The 23,761-nt window shown below is 46.7% G+C and overlaps 1 long non-coding RNA gene across 1 annotated transcript; it reads right to left on the bottom strand.

Annotated features, from left to right (window-relative positions):
• Nucleotides 1–8,364: 8,364 nt before the first annotated feature.
• LOC135902013 (uncharacterized) lies at nucleotides 8,365–22,002 on the bottom strand. Its single transcript, XR_010564365.1, has 3 exons — nucleotides 21,847–22,002; nucleotides 12,289–12,436; nucleotides 8,365–8,614 (listed from the first exon to the last, which is right to left on the bottom strand). It is a non-coding gene; the product is annotated as an uncharacterized lncRNA (long non-coding RNA).
• Nucleotides 22,003–23,761: the final 1,759 nt, after the last annotated feature.

Below are 23,761 nucleotides of genomic sequence, written 5' to 3'. Positions count from 1 at the left end.
ATGTGGAAACTTAGAAAGCTAAAGGAAACACGGCATCTTGCGCTACTTCTACATTGAGCATAGACTATATGCCCGCGAGCGGTGGTCAGGTCTTCTTTTTTTAGAAAGATGTGGTACGCATGCACATTAGTCTGCATAACCTATCGCATGCGGCGGTACGCGTGTGTGAAAGCAGTCCTTAAAAAAAAAGAGATACTGGCAGACACCACTGAGTTGTTGGTTCCATTAACTCAATTACTGCGCACAGCAGTTGTACGAAAGCAAACGGCTGCCGCTCTCCATTCGTGCCATAGAGCAGTGACAGCGCGAGCTGGCTCGAAGCTTCTTGTCTATCGCGGTGCCAACTCGCACCGGTAACCGACATGACTCGGCGGTCAGAGAGGCATGTGATCAGTTCTGCATCGGCGCTTGGAAAGAAATGAAAGTACGCGTACGCGAAGTACAGGTTCACTTGGTGGAACGAGGGTCGTCTTTGAATTTTATTTTTCTTTCATGCTCGTTTCTTTCCTCACAGTCACCGTGCTGAAGTCCTTTCTTTCGTACTGCGCATCATTCTGCGCAGCTTTGTAAATCCACTCATCCCAGAATGACACCGTAGAGAAAGAAATTCAGCAAGAGCGTACGCTCCCCTAGAGCCCAGCGGCCGAATCGACTGTAGCGCACCAAGCGGCCAGCTTTATTACCTGAACTACACTTTCGGTTTCGGTTTTGGGCGCGCGCGCTTTGAACGCTGGCTGGTGCGCGTCATGCCGGCTGCGCTGATCCGAGCGGCATTTTTTTTTTCGCTTCTACTGCTCAACCACGCGCGGTCTGGGCGTTGTGGTTTTATTAATTAGTAAAACTAATTGCTAACGATCTTTACAAGCCTCCATATAATCTATGCAACGCTATAAATTTCATAAGGTAGATGCACGACGCCTTCTCAAATGAGGAAATGTTTATTTTGCTCTGTGTGAATGCTCGTTCCGGGCTTTTTGTCCATTCATCCAACGCTGTGGCACCACGTGAGCAGCAGTAGTTCCCGCACGAAGCTCCACCGGATGGCATCAGCTGAAAAAAGTAGATTACAAGCACGTGTCATCTTAATATTAGGCCTTATAGGAAAACGACGCGTACATGCGAAACGTGCAGTAGTGGTGAATGGGTGGTATTGCAAGCAAAAGAAATTCGCTTCTACATACATGGCGTAGAAGGTACCCGACTGATGCTAAACATTCCCATAAAATATGAAGAACACATTTGACTTCCAAGCATTCCCCCCCGTTCCCGGGTAACATTTCTCAGCTTGCCGTAGCCAATAAGGAAGTGGGGCCGTGTCGAAGTGAAGAAGGAATGCAAGAATACGCCGCAGCCCAACAAATCAAGCGACATCCAAATCCCCAAAAAAGAAAAAAAAAGAAAAAAAGGCGGCTCGCCGAACAGGTGAACAGCACATGCGCAGCCGGCCTCGCTCGCTTCGGTGGCGTGTCTGGCACATGACGTATGCATCTGGCTCGTCTGGCGTGCCGTTAGCTTGTTGCTAGGTAACGCAAGCAAGATAAGTCGTAAAGCATAAGTTCACTTGTACGCAATAATTTTAGTTCTCGCAGGAAAAAATTAAACAAAATTAAACAAAATGTCTGTTTACTTAATTTGACATATTTCTTTCCAGTGCTCGCGGTAGCTACCGGATGGCCTAGCGTGACGTATTTCCTGTTGCCAGATTTCGCCAAGTGTGGCCTCTTGCTGAATTTCTTTCTCTGTGATGACATCTTAAGCTTATCTGGCGGCTAGCAGCGGCTGATTAAGTGGGTGGGCGTGTAGCAGTGATTATAGTACACGGCTTCGAGTCAGGTTAGCGATGCTTCGATTTGTCACGCCAACTCGCATTCTTCTTTTTTTTATATAATGAATATAATTCGAAATGTGTGCGAACGGGCTAGCAGACTAAGCGCCTCGGATATCTAATAAAGTGGTTGCTCTCAGTAACACTTGTAGGTTCTTGCTGCGAACGACAGTTCCGAGCTACGAAATGAGCCGATCACGTTTACCTGTTTTCTATAGTCATGATCTGAGCTTAGTGCGGCACATGCGTTACATGAAGTTAAAAAAGAAATACAAATACGCTCAATACCATCGAATATACACCCATATCTGGCGATAAACACACCACGCGCTGGAATCGAACCAGTAACCTCGCCTTCATCTTATCAGGAAGTTCGATCAACGTTGGTCGAAACCACTCGGCTACAGCTGAAAGCAGCAGACATGCGGGTCACCAGCAGGTATCATGAGTTTCATCTGGAGATCGCGTTGCGAAAACAACGATTTTGAAACAACAGTGCGACAAGTGCAATACGCATTCTAACTTTTTCTCGCGATGTTACGAACCAAGCAAGCCCTGTTTTCAAAGTTAAATTTTACCTTCCGACTCTTTGCGGGAGTTGGTGTCAGCCACATGCGTTAATAACATTATAACACACTGCGAATCAGTTGATATTTCATTACACTCCACAAATTCTCACCAGGAAACAAGCTTTTGATAACTCTCCCGCCAGTAAAATGCTTGCATGGGAAACGTCTGCTAGTGTTTATTGAAACTAACGTACGGAATAGCATACCACATAAATCTAGCATCTCACTGAACTTGTTAAAGTAACTGGAAAGGTATTATTTTTAAGTAATGTTTCTTGCTTCCTGAAGCCATTGGTTTTTCTGTTTTGAATTTGTCAATACCTGTGTAATTATTTTTCGCCTTGTAGACTTGTGCTTATTGTCAAGTGTCTCATTCTGCTGCTCTGTTATATTTAGCAGCTCAAGAGCCTCACCGCGACGTGTCTGTGCTGAGCCGTGCTCCCTCAAGGGCAGCAGAAGACAGTGCCAACTTTTCCCTTCTTCATAAAGAACCACTCTCTCTCTCTCTCTGTAACGTACCTTTATTGTCCTACTTTTCTTTTTCTCTGTTGTGCGACGTGTTCTTGTATCTCGTCGTAATTAACTGCTACTTCTGTATTCGCTGTATTACTGTACTGACAGTTTTCCAGATGTATTTTTGCACCCGTGCTATCCTTTGGCTACGGGGCCACACATATGTTGTGTACCTTCTGGAATAAATTGATGGGCAATAAAGAACTCAGAACTACCGTCGTTTATTGACTGGCTCCAGCGGCGAGGTGAAAGCGAATTCAATGAAGTTCGCAAGCCCCCTGCAGAATTCCTATAGGCAAAGGAGTTTCTTGAAAGGGAAGGTTCCTTGTATTCGCTCATTGAATACTGCAGGCATGAATCCTTGCGCGAAATGTGTCCGTATATCGCCTCAACGACGGAAATTCACAGGGAGTTCGCACTAACCCAACAAGCGAACTGTATCAATCCCACACATTGTGGCGGCGAATTATTCCATGTGGTGATCGCGGACAACTTGTCTCCACGTTCGATACGTGGGTCTGGGTGCTGTTGTTGGAGTTGGCGTCTGATGGTGAGCAACACGTCTCCGGTGTTGTCGAGGACGTAGGTGGATGGCAGCTGGCGGGCGCTCGCCTCAAGCTCGTCGCCGTTCCCATTGCTGGGCTTGCTTAACACGTCCACGGGTAAGTATCTCGTTTTAAAGCTGAAAAGGAAACATCACACAGTTGACAGTTAATGGATGTTAACTTCGCGCCCACAATTTCATGCTCTCCCTCCCTTTTCTTTCATTTTTATATTTTAATAAACGGTAGAAGCACGTACATTTTGTACCACGCATAGGCTTCACTGCAAGTCAAGACACTGTAAGTAGTTGGCTTCACTACAGCACAGACCGTGGGAAAAAAATTTTGGCTTGATTTCGCGAAAGATAAGGCTCGCACTTATAAGCAACGCCACCGTTTCAAGTTTTGCGCCAGCAAACACCCCCCCACTCCCCATACGTGGGCCGATCCCGAAGATAGTGCACAAATGCCTGGCCGACCCGCGGCTTATGGAAAGCAGGCGCTAAGCACTCCCCATACGTGGGCCGATCCCGAAGATAGTGCGATGCCGGGCCGACCCGCGGCGGAGGTGAAGCAGGCGCTAAGCACTCCCCGTACGTGGGCCGATGCCGAAGATAGTGCAATGCCGGGCCGACCCGCGGCGGAGGTGAAGCAGGCGCTAAGCACTCCCCATACGTGGGCCGATCCCGAAGATAGTGCAATGCCGGGCCGACCCGCGGCGGAGGTGAAGCAGGCGCTAAGCACTCCCCATACGTGGGCCGATCCCGAAGATAGTGCAATGCCGGGCCGACCAGCGGCAGAGGTGAAGCAGGCGTGAAGCATACACCCGACCAACAACTAAGGGTGGGGAAAAGCGAGAGCCAAGGCAATCTTCGACGACATCGAACGCAACGAAACGCAAGTCCTCTTCGTTGACGTGGCCAGATATTGGAATCGAGGCACCTACGCGGTCTCCGTGGTGGACACCCATGGCTCACTCGTCAACGCAGCCACGCTAGTTACCAACTTCACTCATGAAGCAGAAGAAATGGCCATCGCGGTGGCCCTTTGAAGCTGCAAAGGAGCCTCCGTCCATTACTGGGACTCAAGAACAGCATCAAAACCTTCTCGGCGGCCCTCGTCTCTTGGAAAGCAGCTACGGTTGTTAATAAAATTTTCTACCAAGGAACGAAAGATTACAACCTGATGTACCCACGCATCAAATGGTTCCCGGCCCACACGGGCAACCTTTCAGGACGTCCTGACTGCAATCCTAACTAGCAGGCACACCAACTGGCGCTAGAACTCGCATTCCGCGTCTGCGGTCCGCCCCCTCGCTTCGACCAAGCGTGGAGTGACCTAGACAACAAAGGCCCGCTCGTGTCATACCACAAAATCACTTCAAATCATAAGTTAGGACGAAGAATTTTTCCTCCTCCCCAGCCAAAGCTCAAAAAAGCACAGGCCGTCACTTACAGAAAGTTTCAGAATCGAACATACAGCACACCAACTACACTAAACAGGATCTATCCAGACCTTTCTACTGAACGCCCACACTGCGGCCACGAATACAACACCTTGGAACGCATGCTCTGGCGGTGCCCTGCCAACGCGGGCACGGACTTTCCTGACCAGTCCTCCTGGGACTCAGCGCTCAGAAGCACAGAGCTCATCGCTCAGCTCAAGGCTGTTCAGTGGGTCCGGGCCGTCGCCGAAGGGCTCTGTCTACCGGCCCCGACCTGGGCGGAGCCGCCGGATTGATTTGGTTCTTTCTCCTCGGGACCTAAATAAAGTTCGAACTATCTCACTCGCTGGTCATCCTTCTTCACAGAGTGGAAGGGCACTGAGTTTTTTATTAGACAGTGCAAGTACAAACAATTTACACTAAGCATCGGCTTCACTGCAAGGCAAGACACTGCAAGTAGTCGGCTTCACTACAGCACAGACCGTGGGAAAATTTTTTCGGCCTGATTTCGGAAAAAGATAAGCCTCGCACGGTATAAGTAACGCCATCGTCTCAAGTTTCGCTCCGTCAAACTTTCTCCCCCTCTTTTTCCTTTCCTCAGGTCTCACCCTCCCGTTCACCTCCTTTCTATTAGACTACGCTTTACGTCACATGACGTCACGTATTATTTTATTTTATTTTTTTATGCGTAGGAATGATTCATTGTATGGCCATACGTCGGGATTCGCCGGTCACAGCGGCGTAAAAGAGTGCGTAAAGGGGGTGCTAGCTCACGTGATGCTTGTAGTCCAATAGGAAGGAGCAAAATAGGAGCACGTGCCGCGGGGACACGAGAAAGAAGGCACATTGGCGCCAAATTTAAAAGGCTTGAACTGTGTACTGGGACCGAAAACGACGCAAAATATTTCTCGATGTCTGCGCTGTGGTGAAGCCCACTTCTTGGAGTGCTTTGTATTGCAGTGCAGCCGACATACCAAAGCGCATTTTCGCTCAAATTACGAGCATTTTCCCGCAGCCTTTATGACACATTTTGCGGTGAGGCCGACGCATGCTCGCATTTGTCGCTGGCATCGATTGTGACGTGAATACATGCTTTCAAACCTGAGGCCTTGATATTTTAAGCGATAACCCGAAACACCACTTGGCGTATTCATTTGACTGCTTGTAGACGCAATTAGTGACAACAGTTATTCTACGCTGCTACAGTGCGTTCAAGGGAAGGACAATCGTGAGCGTTACTTTGGTTAACATTAATAATAATAATATTTGGGGTTTTACGTGCCAAAACCACTTTCTGATTATGAGGCACGCCGTAGTGGAGGGCTTCGGAAATTTTGACCACCTGGGGTTCTTTAACGTGCACCTAAATCTAAGCACACGGGTGTTTTCGCATTTTGCCCCCATCGAAATGCGGCCGCCGTGGCCGGGATTCAATCCCGCGACCTCGTGCTCAGCAGCCCAACACCATAGCCACTGAGCAACCACGGCGGGTACTTTGGTTAACATTCGAGCGGTCCTGTTTAATGGCGAAGCGTTGCATGGCTTTGGAGCTTCTTTACGCAATTCTTAATTAAATATGAGTGGAACTACATAAAAAATGTAACAATAAAAAATCGAAGAGCCGGAATCGAACCAGTGACCTCGCCTTCATCATATCTGGGAGAATGATCTACGTTGGTCGAAACTGCTCGGCCACGACCTGAATTGGTATCTACGCTCAGCAACAGGCTTATATCGACAATTTCGCGCTTCAATTGGCGACCAAGTTACCAAAACACCAATTTTCGGGCAAGTTTTTAGTCGTTTCGTGAGTAACTGCTGCAGCGAGCTGAAAGCGCACCCATTTGAAGCACGTCGAGACCTTACACTACAACCGGCGCAGTAGTTCGCTTGAAAGTCGTTTTTTCTTTGCTCAGAATGCTTCTATTTACCGACGCCCTCATGTCCTAGACTTCCATGTTTCAAACATCGCAAGTCACTTTGGAACAAACATTTATTCGTAAAGAACAGTGCGGCTCATTCGGGATGCGTGGATAGACATAGGAGTATCAATTACCGCTGGCTCTCCACCTTTACAAAACAAAAAAATTAAAAGAGAGAGAGAGGGGAGAGAGGGACTATGACGTCAGGCAACTAATTATCGCAAGTCAACTTTCTATGACGACACACCAGCGACATCAACTACGCATTCCCCTATAGTGAATTTTGTAGGAAACTTTATGGTTCGTGGTAGCTTTTATAGCGACGCCCGTGTCACGCTCTCCGCGCTCTCTGGAATGCTCGAAGGGGCTAAATGCTACCACTTACCTATCACGTGGCACTTTGTTTTTCCCAAAGCCATTCCTTAACATTTCCCAAAGCCATTTCGTTGTCCGTTATCCAACAGTTACAATTCTCTGGAACATTCCGCCTCGCCTCCTTGAGAACCTTGTGCATGACATGCCGAGTATCAGAGGACAGCCATAATATGTAATTAATGTTTGCCGTATAAAGAAGCCGTAGTTTTCTTTTTCCTTACCTTTCCCCGTGGTTCGGCAGTTTCTGGACGATCGCGCAGGCTGGCCTGGTTTGACTTACTGTTCTACGGAGGTTGCAGTCTGCGTCGTGCTTGCTCCGATGTCCGTCGCTATTTCTGGATGATCCTACTTACCTTGCTTCAGTCTTGCCTTGAAACGACGGCTTTCGTTCCCGTAAGAATTCTCTGTTAGTAAGGACGTGTGTTCAGAAGCCTTAGTGATGATTTTGATGTACTATACTGTGAATCGCACTTCTCTAGAGGGATCAATTGGTCTATTTAACCATCTCCGTTAAAGGAAAAAAAGAAAGAAAGAAAGAAAGTAAGAAAGAAGGAAAGCACAGGCCGGCATTAAATGAGACCGCGCATGGTCAGACCACACACTTGGTCAATATGCTGTAGGACAAACATAAATAGAATCTTGCATTAAAAAAAAAAAGGCCACTCGACCACTCTAAACAAGTGTTACTCGCACTGCGCTACAGTATAGTGACTCGCTCTTGTTCTTCTCTTTTCCCTTTTTGTCTCCAAGTGTGTGCGAGTGCTGGCACGTCGCAAGGTGAGCATTCCCTCATTATCGTTATTTTTCGGACCACCTTAAGGTTCAGTCTTAATCCGAGTAAAGGCTCCTAAGCAAGGAAAGACGCAAGAATAAATACTAGTGGCGAAGCCTTCTGGGAGATACCGGAGAAGCGCATGGTTACCTCATGGGTTTGAGCACCGGCTTGGGACTGTTTGTTTATCGATCAAATGTCCGATTAGACTGCGTCCTAACTTTAGCAGAGACTTGCACTGACAACTTTTGAAAAGTTCTGCGCAGAATTAACTGATACTTAATTGCATAAATAAAAATGCCCGAGGATGGGGAGATAGTGAAATTCGTGACGAACTTCGACCGCCAAATAAATAAAATCAGCGTGATGGAAGAAGATTCTACCAGCGCAATTCGACTGAGTTTTCCCTCTTTATTTGTTCCTTTAATATCAAGGCTGTATCATCCCTTGTAAGTGGGGCTGCCGGGCGCCTTGTATGCAGTCTACCTTCTGTCTTCTCCTTGAGCGCTGTCCGCATAGTTCCCGGAGTTCCTCAGCCGTCGCGTCTTGGTACAGGGCCTCGGGCTGGAGCCCCCGACGCGAGTCTGGGCGTCGGCGGGCACTGGTGCTTCGTGGTCCTCGTGAAGTGGTCGCTGACCACCGCCTGGAGGAGCTGCAAACATACGTATCCGAACTAAGAAAACAATGAACGAGGGAGCTTCGTTAGAGTGTCCCGATAATAAACTGAGGGACTTCATTCATTCATTCATTCATTCATTCATTCATTCATTCATTCATTCATTCATTCGCTGCACAAGAACTACACACTTCAGTGCTCCTCTTGAATGTTTCTTTTTTTTAAATAAATTGAGGCATTTCGTTGCATTCATTCAGTCATTCGCAACAGAAAAACACTCCAGGTCAGTGCTTCTCTTGAGTGCCTGCGTAACAAATTTAGGTATTTTGTTGCATTATTTAAAAAAAAAATTATTATTTCGGCGTACTTCTAAAAGCCGTTCTCCCATTTGCACAATACATGGAGGAAGGGAGATGGGGAGAGGGTTCACGAATAATTATCACGCAATCTGGTGTGCAGGTGTTACGATTTCCTCACGGCACAGCATCAATCTTCTCTTCAGTGCACCATGTAAGCTGGCCAAGATATGCCCTATGATGACAAAAGCAAAACCCGAACCATGCTCTAAGAAACATGCAGCGCAATACACTGCTTGCAAAAGTAATGTCGTATACGAGATACCCCTAAGTTGCCAACAGGTTTATATTGGTCAAACCGGACGGTGTTTTGATGAAAGAGCGCGTGAGCACAATTGGGCCGTAAATAACAATGCGGGGGGCCATCTGGCAGAACACTGTAAACGTGACAATTGCCGTCCGTATCTTCGCGACACCAGGTCTAGAGATAGACTAGAACGGGAGATATTGGAAGCTTTTTACATTGCAAAGGCCGAGGGCACGTGCATTAGTTGCCCTTCAGTGACGCTTACTGAAAAAGAGATAGCTTTTATGAAGAGATAGGGAGGTCGTGATGTCACGATGGGCCATTCTTGGTTGCATCTATTTAAAGTTCTGTTTCTTCAAAAAACATTTAGTTGGAAGTAGCGCCTTGTCTGTCGTACATGTTGTTCTTTCGTCCGCGTCTTCGTAGCGCTCATTTCATCAAGGATTTCCTCACGCTTTACAATAATGAATAGTATTAAATGCGAGTAGCGGAAGCATCTAGTACAAGTAAGAATGCAGCAATGGCACCTAGATGAGGCACGACACCATTAAAATCTGAAGCGCGGCCGTGCCATGTGCAACGCCGCTTTATTTTTTATTGTTTTTTTTATGTACTGGGCGATCTCTACTCTCCCCCATCTTTCCCTCTTCTTCACCCACTTTCCAACCCCTACCATGTTTTTTTTACCAGTAAGCGGGTATTAAGACGAGCTACGTTATGGCAAACTAACAGGTTTAATGAACGCTGTACATTTAGTCAGTTTGCGATAGTCCCAAAGCGATAGAAATTAGCTTAAAACAAAACGCTAATTCGGTTGAATCCAACTTCCGCGGTCTTAGTAACGCCTTGTACTGGGCCCAGCGAGAGGCCCTGATCGGTAAACGGGGAGGTGACTATGCTAGCTACCGAAGAAGCAAGGGACGATTCTGTAAACAAAAAAAAAAAACAGCTACGCAAGTGTCGGTGATGATGTGAAAAGTTGAAGGGCCGACACTAAAAACAGTGATTGAGGATGTCCTCAATGTACCCCTGCAGTCTAATAATTGTGGTAAGGACACCGCCCAGCGGTGCTGACACATGGTCCATCTTATAACGGCCCGGATCCTTCGGTACGTTTTTTTTCTTTTTCAGCAAATAAGAGCAATGAAGAAATATTTACCAGGTATAGCGCACTGGTTTGCAAAATGGCGAAAAGCAACAATTACTCATCAGCTTATAGTGCATAAACCAATGCTTTGTACCATAAAAATCTGACAGATGTCTTTCTAAGGCGAAAGCCTCATATACTCCATAAAATGAAAAACCTGGCGTCCGATGTTGACATCGGATGGCAAGAAAATGAAGTGACCAAGTGATGACGTCTCGTTCCCGGCGCTGGACCTGCTGCAGCTCCCACTGCGAAATCCCACGGTGAAAGCCACGGCGTCGGCCGGACGCCATGGCCCGCACCCGAAATTGGATTAAGATGGATTAAGATGAAGTAAAGTTGATTAACGTGATTAATGTGAATTTTTGGTTGGTACAAATTAGAGCAAGGTGGATTAAAGCAGAGTTTTAATTTAACGTGATAATTTAGACAAGTCCTATTGCTTTCGCATTCAGCGTTTCGATGTACGCAAGCTTCCAGTACTGCTTGATTATGCAATGCCTCCATGACTTGTGGTATCGCTTATGAATTAAATGCATTTTCTTTATCTATGAAAGCCATATAAAAATGATGGTTGTATTCCGATTACTCCTCAATTACCTGATGGACGACATGAATGTAAATCGACGTCTTTGTTGGAGAGACAGCGCGTTGGCTGCCCGCCAATTCCTGACGTAAGCAGTGACGTCGCCCAGAGGAGCGTGGCTGCGCGCGCTCTTCCGCCTCCGCGTCGCTGTTTCGCACGCTGCTAGAGACGCAGTTCGCCGCACAGTGTGTGTGTGCGTGTGTGTTTGTGTTTGCGTGTGTTTGTGTGTGTGTTTGTGTGTGCTTGTGTGTGTTTGTGTGTGTGTGTTTGCGTGTGTTTGTTTGTGTGTATTTGTGCGTGTGTTTCTGTGTGTGTTTGTGTGTGTGTATTTGCGTGTTTGTGTGTGTTTGTGAGTGTGTTTGAGTGTGTATTTGTGTGTGTATGTTGTGTGTTTGTGTGTGTGTTTGTGTGTGTGCTTGTGTCTGTTTGCGTGTGTTTGTGTGTGTTTGTGTGTGTTTGTGTGCGCGCGCGCGTGTGTGTGTGTGTGTGTGTGTGTGTGTGTGTGTGTGTGTGTGTGTGTGTGTGTGTGTGTGTGTGTGTGTGTGTGTGTTTGTGTGTGCGTGCGTGCGTGCGTCTGTTGTGCATGAGAGTCCGCTGAAATTAAGTTAAGGTTCGAACGTTAATTAGGAGATTTATGCCAATTAGCGACTCTATTACCACCAGTCACTCGTCACCGCCTAATCGCCACGGCTGACGGCATGTCTTCGCTGGAACCACGCTTCTATTTAAACGCAGCAATTTTTAAATATTACATACATCATCCGTAGAAACATACTAGTATATAGCGACTCGCGATGACGATGGTCGATGGAGGGCCATCATCATCATCATCGTCATCATCATCATCATCCTGGTTACGCCCACTGCAGGGCAAAGGCCTCTCCCATATTTCTCCAACAACCCCGGCCATGTACTAATTGTGGCCATGCCGTCCCTGCAAACTTCTTAATATCATCCGCCCACCTAACTTTCCCACCGCCCACCTAAAGATGGAGGGCCATAGGTACGGGAATCACATGGACCGCAGGAGACTTTTGGGGGAAGCCAACGTTCCTGCAGTAAACCTAAAGGTAAGACGGTTATGATGAATGTGCGAAAACAAACGGGGGGACCGCATTTAGTTATAGGCAAGTTCGCCGGCGAACATGAAGGGTACGTGCGGTACTAAGTAAAAGTGAGAATGTTCTCGCATGCGGAAGTCTTCAGGTTTCAATGGTTCAAGCCTGTACGGGTCCCCTTTGAGGGCTGAGGAGAGCAAGCAGTTTACGAGTTGTGTGACGGCACAGGCAGAAAAAAAAAACGTTTCCTAGCACTGGCACAGAATAACGTAGTGCCACCATGCTCAATTCCTCGTATCCTAATTGTCCGGCTTACCTGTGTAAGAACTGTTGGCCCAGCGCCGAAGCTACGTGATTGCCGAGGCCTCCTTGGTTCATGAGCCGCGTGGCACGTTCTCGTCGAACGAGGGGAAGGAGGGCGCGTACGGGAGCACCGCCAGGTGGCGGCCCGGAAGCAGCACGGTCTGGAATATTTTGGAAACACATAAACTTATTAGGCAGGAAGTCTGCAACAATACAACATCATATTCCAGACGAAGATGGAAACAAATTGGAAGGGGACGCGGCAGTAAATTACATCCGAAAAATAATATTCAATTTTTTTTTTCCAACGCAATGATAAGGTGCTATTTGAGCAAAAAAAAAAACGAGCTCGAAACAAAACCAGAAGGAGCTAGTGGTCACAAATTCCAGTTGAAGCGAAGAATAGATTAATTTGCTCAAATTGTTCAAACTGCTCTTACTTCTCTGAAAAGCTGTACCTGGACGCTTATATCTATACCCGTGCAAGTGCGTGTATAGCGACACTCATTTAAGAGAACGATACACAAATTTATGAAAATTGCTTTTCCTAAAATAACATCAGCTGACAGCCTGTTAGACTGCCTGCACAGCCCTGTTCCCACTTCTCTAAAAAGCTGTAACTGGACGCATATATCTATACCCCTTCCAATGCACGTATAGTGACAGCAATTTAAGCCGAAAATATACGAATTTATGAAAATTGCTTTTCGCGGAAAGAACCTCAACATATAGCCCGTTAGAATGTTGGCGCAGCCCTGTTCTAACTTCTCTAAAAAGCTGTAATTGGACGCGCAGAAAACCACCCCTTAAAATGCACGTATAGCGACACTATATTTTATACCTGTCGTCTTGTTAATTTCAAGCTAACAGGTTGATTATTAGAAAAGAATATCACAGCGACATTTTCATTTCTTTGGAGCACCAAAATTTCAGCGCATGTACGTCAATGTGACGTCACAGGTGTCAATGTTTCTTTGTACTTTGACCGCTGTGGTATAGTAAAGGTTACTGAAGCTTGCTAAATTTAATCTTTCGTTCTGTGAGCAGATACTCCATATTTGCCTATAAGAAAATTAACTAGGCCGAGCCATACGTCGACAGAATTCATCAAGTGAAGCCTCCCCTTGCTGCAGGAAAGGCTTTTGTGGTGTCGTATAAAGGTACCTCGCTAATACAGCTGAAAAAGTGCTTATTCTCTGTGTTGTCCCCTTAAATAAATTCAAGGGTTAACCATCCTGAAAAGTGCACAATACGCTATGAAGTGCGTCACATAGTTTATGGAGGGCTGCGGAAAACTAGGGAACATCTTTTTTTTTATTGAAATGGATATTAGGAGAGGTTGACGCCTTTATGGCGACACCGGCTACTCCTTATCACTTAGCAAACGAAACAAATTTGCGTAAAAAGGGCGACTAATGACACAAAAATATGGCACTCAATAGTACATCATCATCAGCCTGGTTACGCCCACTGCAGGGCAAAGGCCTCTCCCATACGTCTCCAACAACCCCGGTCATGTACTAATTGTGGCCATGCCGTGCCTGCAAACTTCTTAATTTCATCCGCCCACCTAACTTTCTGCCGCCCCCTGCTACGCTTCCCTTCCCTTGGAATCCAGTCCGTAACCCATAATGACCATCGGTTATCTTCCCTCCTCATTACATGTCCTGCCCATGCCCATTTCTTTTTCTTGATTTCAACTAAGATGTCATTAACTCGCGTTTGTTCTCTCACCCAATCTGCTCTTTTCTTATTCCTTAACGTTAGACCTATCATTCTTCTTTCCATAGCTCGTTGCGTCGTCCTCAATTTGAGTAGAACCCTTTTCGTAAGCCTCCAGGTTTCTGCCCCGTAAGTGAGTACTGGTAAGACACAGCTATTATATACTTTTCGCTTGAGGGATAATGGCAACCTGCTGTTCATGATCTGAGAATGCCTGCCAAATGCACCCCAGCCCATTCTTATTCTTCTGCTTATTTCCGTCTCATAATCCGGATCCGCCGTCACTACCTGCCCCAAGTAGGTGTATTCCCTTACGACTTCCAGTGCCTCGCTGCCTATTGTAAATTGCTGTTCTCTTCCGAGACTGTTAAACATTACTTTAGCTTTCTGCAGATTAATTTTTAGACCCACTCTTCTGCTTTGCCTCTCCAGGTCAGTGAGCATGCATTACAGTTGGTCCCCTGAGTTACTAAGCAAGGCAATATCATCAGCGAATGGCAAGTTACTAAGGTATTCTCCATTAACTTTTATCCCCAATTCTTCCCAATCCAGGTCTCTGAATACCTCCTGTAAACACGCTGTGAATAGCATTGGAGATATCGTATCTCCCTGCCTGACGCCTTTCTTTATTGGGATTTTGTTGCTTGCTTTATGGAGGACTACGGTGGCTGTGGAGCCGCTATAGATATCTTTCAGTATTTTTACATACGGTTCGTCTACACCCTGATTCCGTAATGCCTCCATGACTGCTGAGGTTTCGACAGAATCAAACGCTTTTTCGTAATCAATGGAAGCTATATATAAGGGTTGGTTATATTCCGCACATTTCTCTATCACCTGATTGATAGTGTGAATATGATCTATTGTTGAGTAGCCTTTACGGAATCCTGCTTGGTCCTTTGCTTGACAGAAGTCTAAGGTGCTCCTGATTCTATTTGCGATTACCTTAGTAAATAGTTTGTACGCAAGGGACAGTAAGCTGATCGGCCTATAATTTTTCAAGTCTTTGGCGTCCCCTTTCTTATGGATTAGGATTATGTTAGCGTTCTTCCAAGATTCCGGTACACTCGAGGTCATGAGGCATCGCGTATACAGGGTGGCCAGTTTCTCTAGAACAATCTGTCCACCATCCTTCAACAAATCTGCTGTTACCTGATCCTTCCCAGCTGCCTTCCCCCTTTGCATATCTCCCAAGGCTTTCTTTACTTCTTCCGGCGTTACCTTTGGGATTTCGAGTTCGTCTAGACTATTTTCTTTTCCATTATCGTCGTGGTTGCCACTGGTACTGTATAAATCTCTATAGAACTCCTCAGCCACTTGAACTATCTCATCCATATTAGTAACGATATTGCCGGCTTTGTCTCTTAATGCATACATCTGATTTTTGCCAATTCCTAGTTTCTTCTTCACTGTTTTTAGGCTTCCTCCGTTCCTGAGAGCATGTTCCATTCTATCCATATTATACTTCCTTATGTCAGCTGTCTTTCGCTTGTTGATTAACTTCGAAAGTTCTGCCAGTTCTATTCTAGCTGTAGGGTTAGATGCTTTCATACATTGGCGTTTCTTGATCAAATCTTTCGTATCCTGCGATAGTTTGCTGGTATCCTGGCTAACGGAGTTACCACCGACTTCCATTGCACACTCCTTAATGATGCCCACAATATTGTCGTTCATTGCTTCAACACTAAGGTCCTCTTCCTGAGTTAATGCCGAATACCTGTTCTGTAGCTTGATCTGGAATTCCTTTACTTTCTCTCTTACCGCTAACTCATTAATCGGCTTCTTATGTACCAGTTTCTTCCGTTCCCTCCTCAGGTCTAGGCTAATTCGAGTTCTTACCATCCTGTGGTTACTGCAGCGCACCTTGCCGAGCACGTCCACATCTTGTATGATGCCAGGGTTAACGCAGAGTATGAAGTCTATTTCATTTCTAGTCTCGCCGTTCGGGCTCCTCCACGTCCACTTTCGACTATCCCGCTTGCGGAAGAAGGTATTCATTATCCTCATATTATTCTGTTCCGCAAACTCTACTAATAACTCCCCCCTGCTATTCCTAGTGCCTATGCCATATTCCCCCACTGCTTTGTCTCCAGCCTGCTTCTTGCCTACCTTGGCATTAAAGTCGCCCATTAGTATAGTGTATTTAGTTTTCACTCTATCCATCGCCGATTCCACGTCTTCATAGAAGCTTTCGACTTCCTGGTCATCGTGACTGGATGTAGGGGCGTAGACCTGTACAATCTTCATTTTGTACCTCTTATTAAGTTTCACAACAAGACCTGCCACCCTCTCGTTAATGCTATAGAATTCCTGTATGTTACCAGCTATATTCTTATTAATCAGGAATCCGACTCCTAGTTCTCTTCTCTCCGCTAAGCCCCGGTAGCACAGGACGTGCCCGCTTTTTAGCACTGTATATGCTTCTTTTGGCCTCTTAACTTCACTGAGCCCTATTATATCCCATTTACTGCCCTCTAATTCCTCCAATAGCACTGCTAGACTCGCCTCACTAGATAACGTTCTAGCGTTAAACGTTGCCAGGTTCATATTCGAATGGCGGCCTCTCCGGTACACCAGGCGAATAAAAACTATACAGTCTAACAGTACATGAATCGCAAAGTTTTGTGCATGAGTTCAGTGCACAATGGCATATATAGACAGATATTTTGAATAGCTGAACACATAACACATGTAATTACGCTGCAAACACAAAACACAAATGCCACACTGCGTAAAGCTCACGATCACCACATAAATCAATATTTATCCGAGAACAACACCCTTATCATTCATTTAGCTTATTAGGATCATCTGAATCTTAATATTTCCCCAAAATGTTTGTTTCTTCAGAAAACTTTTTCAGAGCAAGAAGTGCTCTTTTCTGAAGGCGCGCCGACAGAATACTTGGCCATGGACCAAGTATATTTTTTAGAGTTGAATTGTCTTCTGTCTAAAGCAACAAATTTCCTTGCAATACCCTTCGTTGCGCATCGTATTTAGTGCACTCGAGGAGGAGATGGTGCACATCTTCGTCTGAATGGCCACAAGAACGCTGTGGACCAGAGGCACGTTTTATCCTGTAAGAGAAGTGTCTTGTAAATGCAGCACCAAGCCGCAGACGGTGCACCAAGGTTTCAGATTTTGTTTTCTCTTAGATTTTCCGGCATTGATAGGTCTATACATGGGTCTATAAAGTATAACTCCGAGCTCTTAGATTGGCGATCAAACCAGGTAGATTTGCTGAGACTACGGGAAATCTGGATCAGATGGACTTCACTACTCAATAGGGGAAGATTGGTTGTCTCTGCGGTATTGTGCGCCCGATTCGTAGCTGCGTCTGCTGCAGTGTTACCAGGAATATTGCAGTGCCCAGGTATCTACTGAAATGCAATTACGTGGTTCATTGTGCTTACTTTTGTATGTTACTTGGGAACTTCATGGGGATATTCAACGTACACGAAGAGTCTTTGTTTTACTGGAACTGTATAGTGTAGTATAACATTGACCAACACTGTGATTTTGCTTGAGCGACCATTTTCGCTCGGTCGCCGTGCAATCAGGCGGGCGTTGACCACGTTCCAGCGAGCACTTGGTCACTAAGGCAACTTTTTCAGTGTCTGCATCATACCAGGGCTGAGGCATTTGCATACTGTTTCTTATTATATGGGTCGGTTGGGAGAAAGGCCCCAAAATCAATGTTTCTTGATGTTCTGTCAAGACCTTCGAACAGGGAAGGCACCATTACGGCAGAAACGCAGCGCCTTAATTATTTGCACCTAAGCAAGACTGTCCGCGAGAGAAAACTGCAGAAAGCTGCCCAAACGGAAGCGTTGCATTCTGATTATGCTATTCCAGCTAACACCCAACGCAAGACTTAGTCTAGGCGTCAGCTTAAACGACTGGGGGCGCAAACAAAACAGACTCAATTAGGTCAGTTGCCTAAAATCGGGTTACATTTAACACTATTAACAACTACTCCTCTTACCGTCTACCAGTAACATCGGGCGTTCCTCAGGGAACTGTCCTTGGCCCCCTCCTATTCTTAATTTATATTAATGATCTACCACAAAATTTATCATGTCATGTCCGTCTGTTCGGCGACGATTGCGTTATTTATGCCCCAATTACTAATACCGCTGATCAAGAATCCCTTCTGGACAATCTTAACCACAGTCAATCATGGTGCAATCACTGATTGATGACGCTTAATCCCAATTAGTGCAAACTCATGTCTTTTCATCGTCGTCACAACCCGCATTTATTTACTTACAAGATTTCCGATTCTCCTGTCGAACTCGTTCCGTCCTACACTTACCTCGGTATCACTATCAGCAATGACTTATCATGGCGCGAGCACGTAACAAAGCTAATATCATCTGCGAATAAAAAACTAGGCTTTCTTAAACGTCATCTTCACGACGCCCCTCAAAATGTAAAGCTACTTGCTTATAAATCATTAATCAGACCAAAACTTGAGTATGCATCCGCCATCTGGAATCCACAGCAAGCTTACCTCATCGACTCATTAGAAGCTGTGCAAAACAGAGCCGCCCGTTTCATTCACCGTTCATACTCATCCTATATTAGTGTTTCATCTCTCAAGCTACAGTCCCAATTATGCAGTCTTTCCCTCGGTCGCCGTATTTCTCGCCTGTGCCTATTTCACAAATTTTATTATTCCCAGCTCAGACAGCAGCCATACATCTGCGCACCGCCATCACGCACGTCTCGCCGAATTGGTCATCAGCTGAAAGACTCACGCCAACGTGCCCGTACGACTACATTTTCCAAGTCATTCTTCCTCCGAACAACAAGCGACTGGAACGACCTTCCCCATAAAATTGCAGCTATCACCGACGGACAGGCCTTCGCTGTAGTTAGCGTAAATCATGAAAGCCAAATAACGAACGCAATCTCGATTCGGATGACGTCCTCTGAAATCGCAGAGCAGGCTGCAATAGCGATGGCCTTATTGGACAACAAGAGGACATCAATCTACAGTGACTCCATATCAGCTGTTAGGGCATTTGCCAAAGGAACCATATCCGGCTCGAGCTGGCCCTAGGGATATTAGGAAGCAAAGAAATCAAGCCACACACATTGATCTGGTTTCCAGCTTGGCTCGGAGGATCTACCCCCTCCCACATTGCAAACTCAATAGACCTCAGGCTTTGACACTAAGGCTTCTACAGATGGGGGCATACCCAAACCCCTACTTCTTCACAAGATGTACCCCGAAATTCAGACGACAAATGCATGTGCACTATGCAATGACTTGGCGAACTTACCTCACATGCTCTGGCGATGCCCCGCGTTACTCAGTGATGAAAGTAATACTTCTTCACGCTGGGATGCTGTCCTACACAGCCCCAACCTCGAAAAACAGTTATGGACTGTCCAACGGGCCCGCGACGCAGCGGAGGGGCTCGGCCTCTCTGTCCCGACGTGGGAGCGGCCCGCTGCGCGCTAGGGCGCGCCCTAAAGGACCCTAATAAAGTTTTTTTCATCCATCCATCCATCCATCCATCCATCCATCCATCCATCCATCCATCCATCCATCCATCCATCCATCCATCCATCCATCCATCCATCCATCCATCCATCCATCCATCCATCCATCCATCCATCCATCCATCCATCCATCCATCCATCCATCCATCCATCCATCCATCCATCCATCCATCCATCCATCCATCCATCCATCCATCCATCATCTGTCCATCAACCTTCCTAGAAAAAGTTACATCCCACCTGTCATCATGAAAAAAAAAATTTTTACTTTATCACGTTAACCCCACCCCTTATGCAAAACCCCCTGCAGGGGGTCTTTAAGGAAATAAAAATGAAAAAAAAAACGTTTGCACGGTTTGAATGCAAACTCTTCGCTCAGGTGGGCAAGTGCAGCCTCAAAATCTTGCGGCTTCCGAACAACACCCGCGTGCTATTATTGCACGCCAACGAGACAATGCCACCTCCAAGAAAAGAGCACTACCAGCGTCAAATAAAACTCGAACAGCCGAGCGCGTGGCCCAAGCATAAGTGAAGATATAGTGCGCGCCGTTGAGTCATCACACCTGACATGCGGTTTGGCCGCACTGCGCGATTCCCCCAATAGCGAGCTATTTTGGCTTTCGCGGTTCTGCTGGTTCTTACGCTTGAAGGGAAGAAAATAAAAGCGAAAGAGAACAGCAGCGAAAATACTGCAGTTTACGCGAAGCATTGTCGTACGGTTCGCCGAAACCATGAGTGCTATCGGCGCCGAATGAAACGCGGACAGCGCTGCCGGCATGGTGCAGTTTGCAGCGTCATCATCAGAGACAGATTGGCACGTGCTGTTTACCGCTTGTGCGCCGCATTCGATCGGCAAACTTGCGCAGCGTGGTACACTCTAAGAACAGTTTACACCCTTTGGCTTGCCCCTTCTGCCACACAAAAATAATCGTCATCTGCCTTGATGCGTTTCCTTTCTTTATCGCTGCAAGCCCGGAACTTTCCAGTGACGAACGGCACGCGCGTTATCAGCATAGAACAGTTTACACCCTTTGGAGTGCCTCTTCTGATAACGCGCGTGCCGTTCGTCACTGGAAAGTTCCTGGCTTGCAGCGATAAAGAAAGGAAACGCATCAAGGCAGATGACGATTATTTTTGTGTGGCAGAAGGGGCAAGCCAAAGGGTGTAAACTGTTCTTAGAGTGTAGCGCTGGCAGCCGCGACGGCGGCCGGTGCACTGTAAAGTAATTTACGCCCTAAAAAGTGAAAAAGGGTGTAAATATGTCTATAAGTCACACCCTTAGGGTGTCCGTTATATCGATAACACCCGAAGGGTGTTCGTTAGACACATTTACACCCTTTTTCACTTTTTAGGGTGTAAATTATTTTATAGTGCGTGGACGAGCCGAGCGCGTTGGGCCGTTTGAGATAACACAAGCGAAAATACAGTTAAAACTCGATGTAGCGAAACCCGACTTTACGAAGTCCCCGATATAACGATAAAATTTCCATTCCCCGGCAGGTACCCATAGAGTTGAATGCTGTCATCAACCCGAAATAACGAAACTACGTTGGCCGAACTCGATTTAACGAAGTCTTTCCTGAAATACCTTAATAAAAAAAAGCGGTGATTTCTTTCTAATTTTGACACAGACGGGTTTTTCTTCGAGCGCGCGCGCTCTTAAGCTAACGCGTTAATACGTCTAGGCGTCCTAGTAACGGGCCTAGCTTTATTTTCAGGATGCGGCACCCCAGGTTCATGCATCGAACTGCGGACTAAACACCGCCTCGGTAGGGGCGGCGGTGGTTGCTTTCGCTATTTCATGGTTTATGCAACAGACGGTTGTATGAGCTGCAAATACGAGGCCGCGGTATCTTTTGCATGTCGCTACGTTACAATTTTATGTTTCGAAGGATCGAGAAATTCCTTTCTCGATTTTGCAAACTTGCCGATTTCACTTCATCACTTCAGTCATCACTTCGTTAAATCGAGTTTCAACTGTATCTCACTATACGGGGATCGCGCAGAGCGGCCACATCGGGTGTGCGTGTCATAGAGTCGTGATGAGTGGGCGGCGCGGGCACTATACCTTCACTTACGCCTTGGGCCACGTGCTCCACTGTTCACGTTTTGTTTCCCGCCGACAGTATACGTATGTGTTTTGATGGCAAGAGATATATCATTAGTCTTGGCAAGATCAAGCGAGAGCAAGAGAAAGCGTTTCCCGGCTTTTCTAAACAACATTGGATTGTGGCCTCCTTTTCCTCCAACGTATCTTTACTGTTCTGACGACCGAAACAGAGTAACCACGCTCGCAACACAATTTCCAACTGAGCGCAAACAATTTAGCGCCACTTACCGTACTTGCAGCCACTTTCGTCCGCAGCCAGGCCCCGACAGCGTTCTGCCGCATTCCCACCTGCACTGCGCATGTGCGACCGTTCCCTAGGCGACCTAGCAGAGTTAACCAGCAGCATAGGTCACCCTTCGTTTTTCTTCCATCGCGGTCTTCCTTTTCGCTATCGTTATCGTCTATCGCGCACGCTGCAGGGTTCAACTGATCAACGCGTTCGCACTATCAGCACTTCGTAGTTCTCATCGACATTTTTAGACCTTGATGTGGGACGCTATTCAAACTTGCGACCTTGCACTGAATAGCTGCGGCTTCATTCACTGAACTCTTCTGTCCTCCTAAAGTGTACGGTGCTCATCGATTTTTTAGCTATTCATTGCATCATACATTACAACGCCATCGGTATATAAACGGATATGAGATTAAATGTTCGCATATGCGGGCGTTCTGCGTAGATCAGGGGCATTATAGACAGTTTTAGTTACACGTACGTAGAGGCTTTGCGTACGTAGAGCTTCTACGTGTCAGCAGTGAGCATGCGTAAAACGTAGCGGGCGCGCGCGCGTCTCACGGACGTACGTGAGATTCAATTCTTTGCGTGCGTTTCTTGCGCACGTAGACAGCTTCGCGCGGGAGTTCCGCAAGACCACGAACAAGCGATAGCGGCTCGCATCGAAACACGGCGACGGGGTTGAATTGGCTACCGCCGCGTTCACATTTCCCGGTAGATGGAGCTACGGGGTCCCTCTTCGCGTGCGTCGCGTACGTGTAGCTAAAAGCGTTTCAGATGGCCTGCACGTAAGGTACGTACGTAGGCTTTTCACGTTTGCGTACGTGAAGCCTCTACATACGTGTAACTAAAACTGTCTAATAAACGTCATCTGTCTTGTCCGCATTTCCTTTCTTTAACGCTGCCAGCCTGGTAGTTCCCAGTAATGAACGGCATGCACGTTATCAGCATGACATAGCATTGCCGACAGGAAAGTAGCGGGCGCGGCGTTTTCAAGAAAGGAAACGCAAGCGAGGCAGATGACGATTATCGTTGCGTGGCAGACATGCACCCCAAAGGGTGTAAACTTTTTTTAGAGTATAGCGTGAAGAGGGAAGCGATGACACATAGCTCCCACGTGATTTTCGAAAAGCTAGAGCAGCGCACCATGAAGTCATCTACATTGGCGTGGTGGCGCGTTCCACTGACGTGGATTGCGCCCTGCAACCATGGGTAAATCTGTGGTGCGACGTGAACTCTGTGGAAACACACCTACCTGGTCGACTGGTGAGAGAGTGACGTAGCGGACATTGGGCGATGGGCTATACTACGTCTCAGCAACTCCATGCAAACATACCTACCTGCTTGGCTATGGTCCGTTTGGAGTCCTCTTCAACAACTCCGCGCAGGATAGATGTTCACAGGAAGATGGAGAATTGATCAACAGTTGTCGGTCAAGCGATGTGTCTGGCTGGAGCGGGCGTTCCGACAACGGGACGCCGTGATGGCGTACCGTGCACGGCAGCGAACACTACCTGCCGTCTTCAGAGATGTATCTGAATGTGAAGCGTTGATCTAAATGACGCCATAACGCTCGTTGCGTTCCCTTCGGCGCGGTCACGACAGGCGTCATTTAGGTCAAGTCACGCATGGGCTTCAAGTTAAGATACATTTGTGAATACGGGGGTAGTCGTGTTTGCCGGCTGTCACCTCTGAATGGTACCAGCAATGGTAAACATAACCTATACGGTCCAAACACTCGCCCGAAACTTTCCCTGTCCAGTCAGTGATACGTTCTCCGTTTCCTTGCGGTTATGATGTGGTTTGGTTGGAATAGTTGATGAATTCCAAATAAATTCAGCAAGCAGAACAAATTTTGCGCGGCATTTTCGGACTGCGTATGGGAACGTTTCGGTGAAGTGCAATCTGAAC

This window comes from Dermacentor albipictus, chromosome 9, assembly GCF_038994185.2.
Source record: "Dermacentor albipictus isolate Rhodes 1998 colony chromosome 9, USDA_Dalb.pri_finalv2, whole genome shotgun sequence".
Lineage (NCBI taxonomy): Eukaryota > Metazoa > Arthropoda > Arachnida > Ixodida > Ixodidae > Dermacentor > Dermacentor albipictus.
The sequence above is the reverse complement of the archived record's forward strand: the minus strand, read 5'-3'. Positions and strand labels throughout refer to the sequence as shown.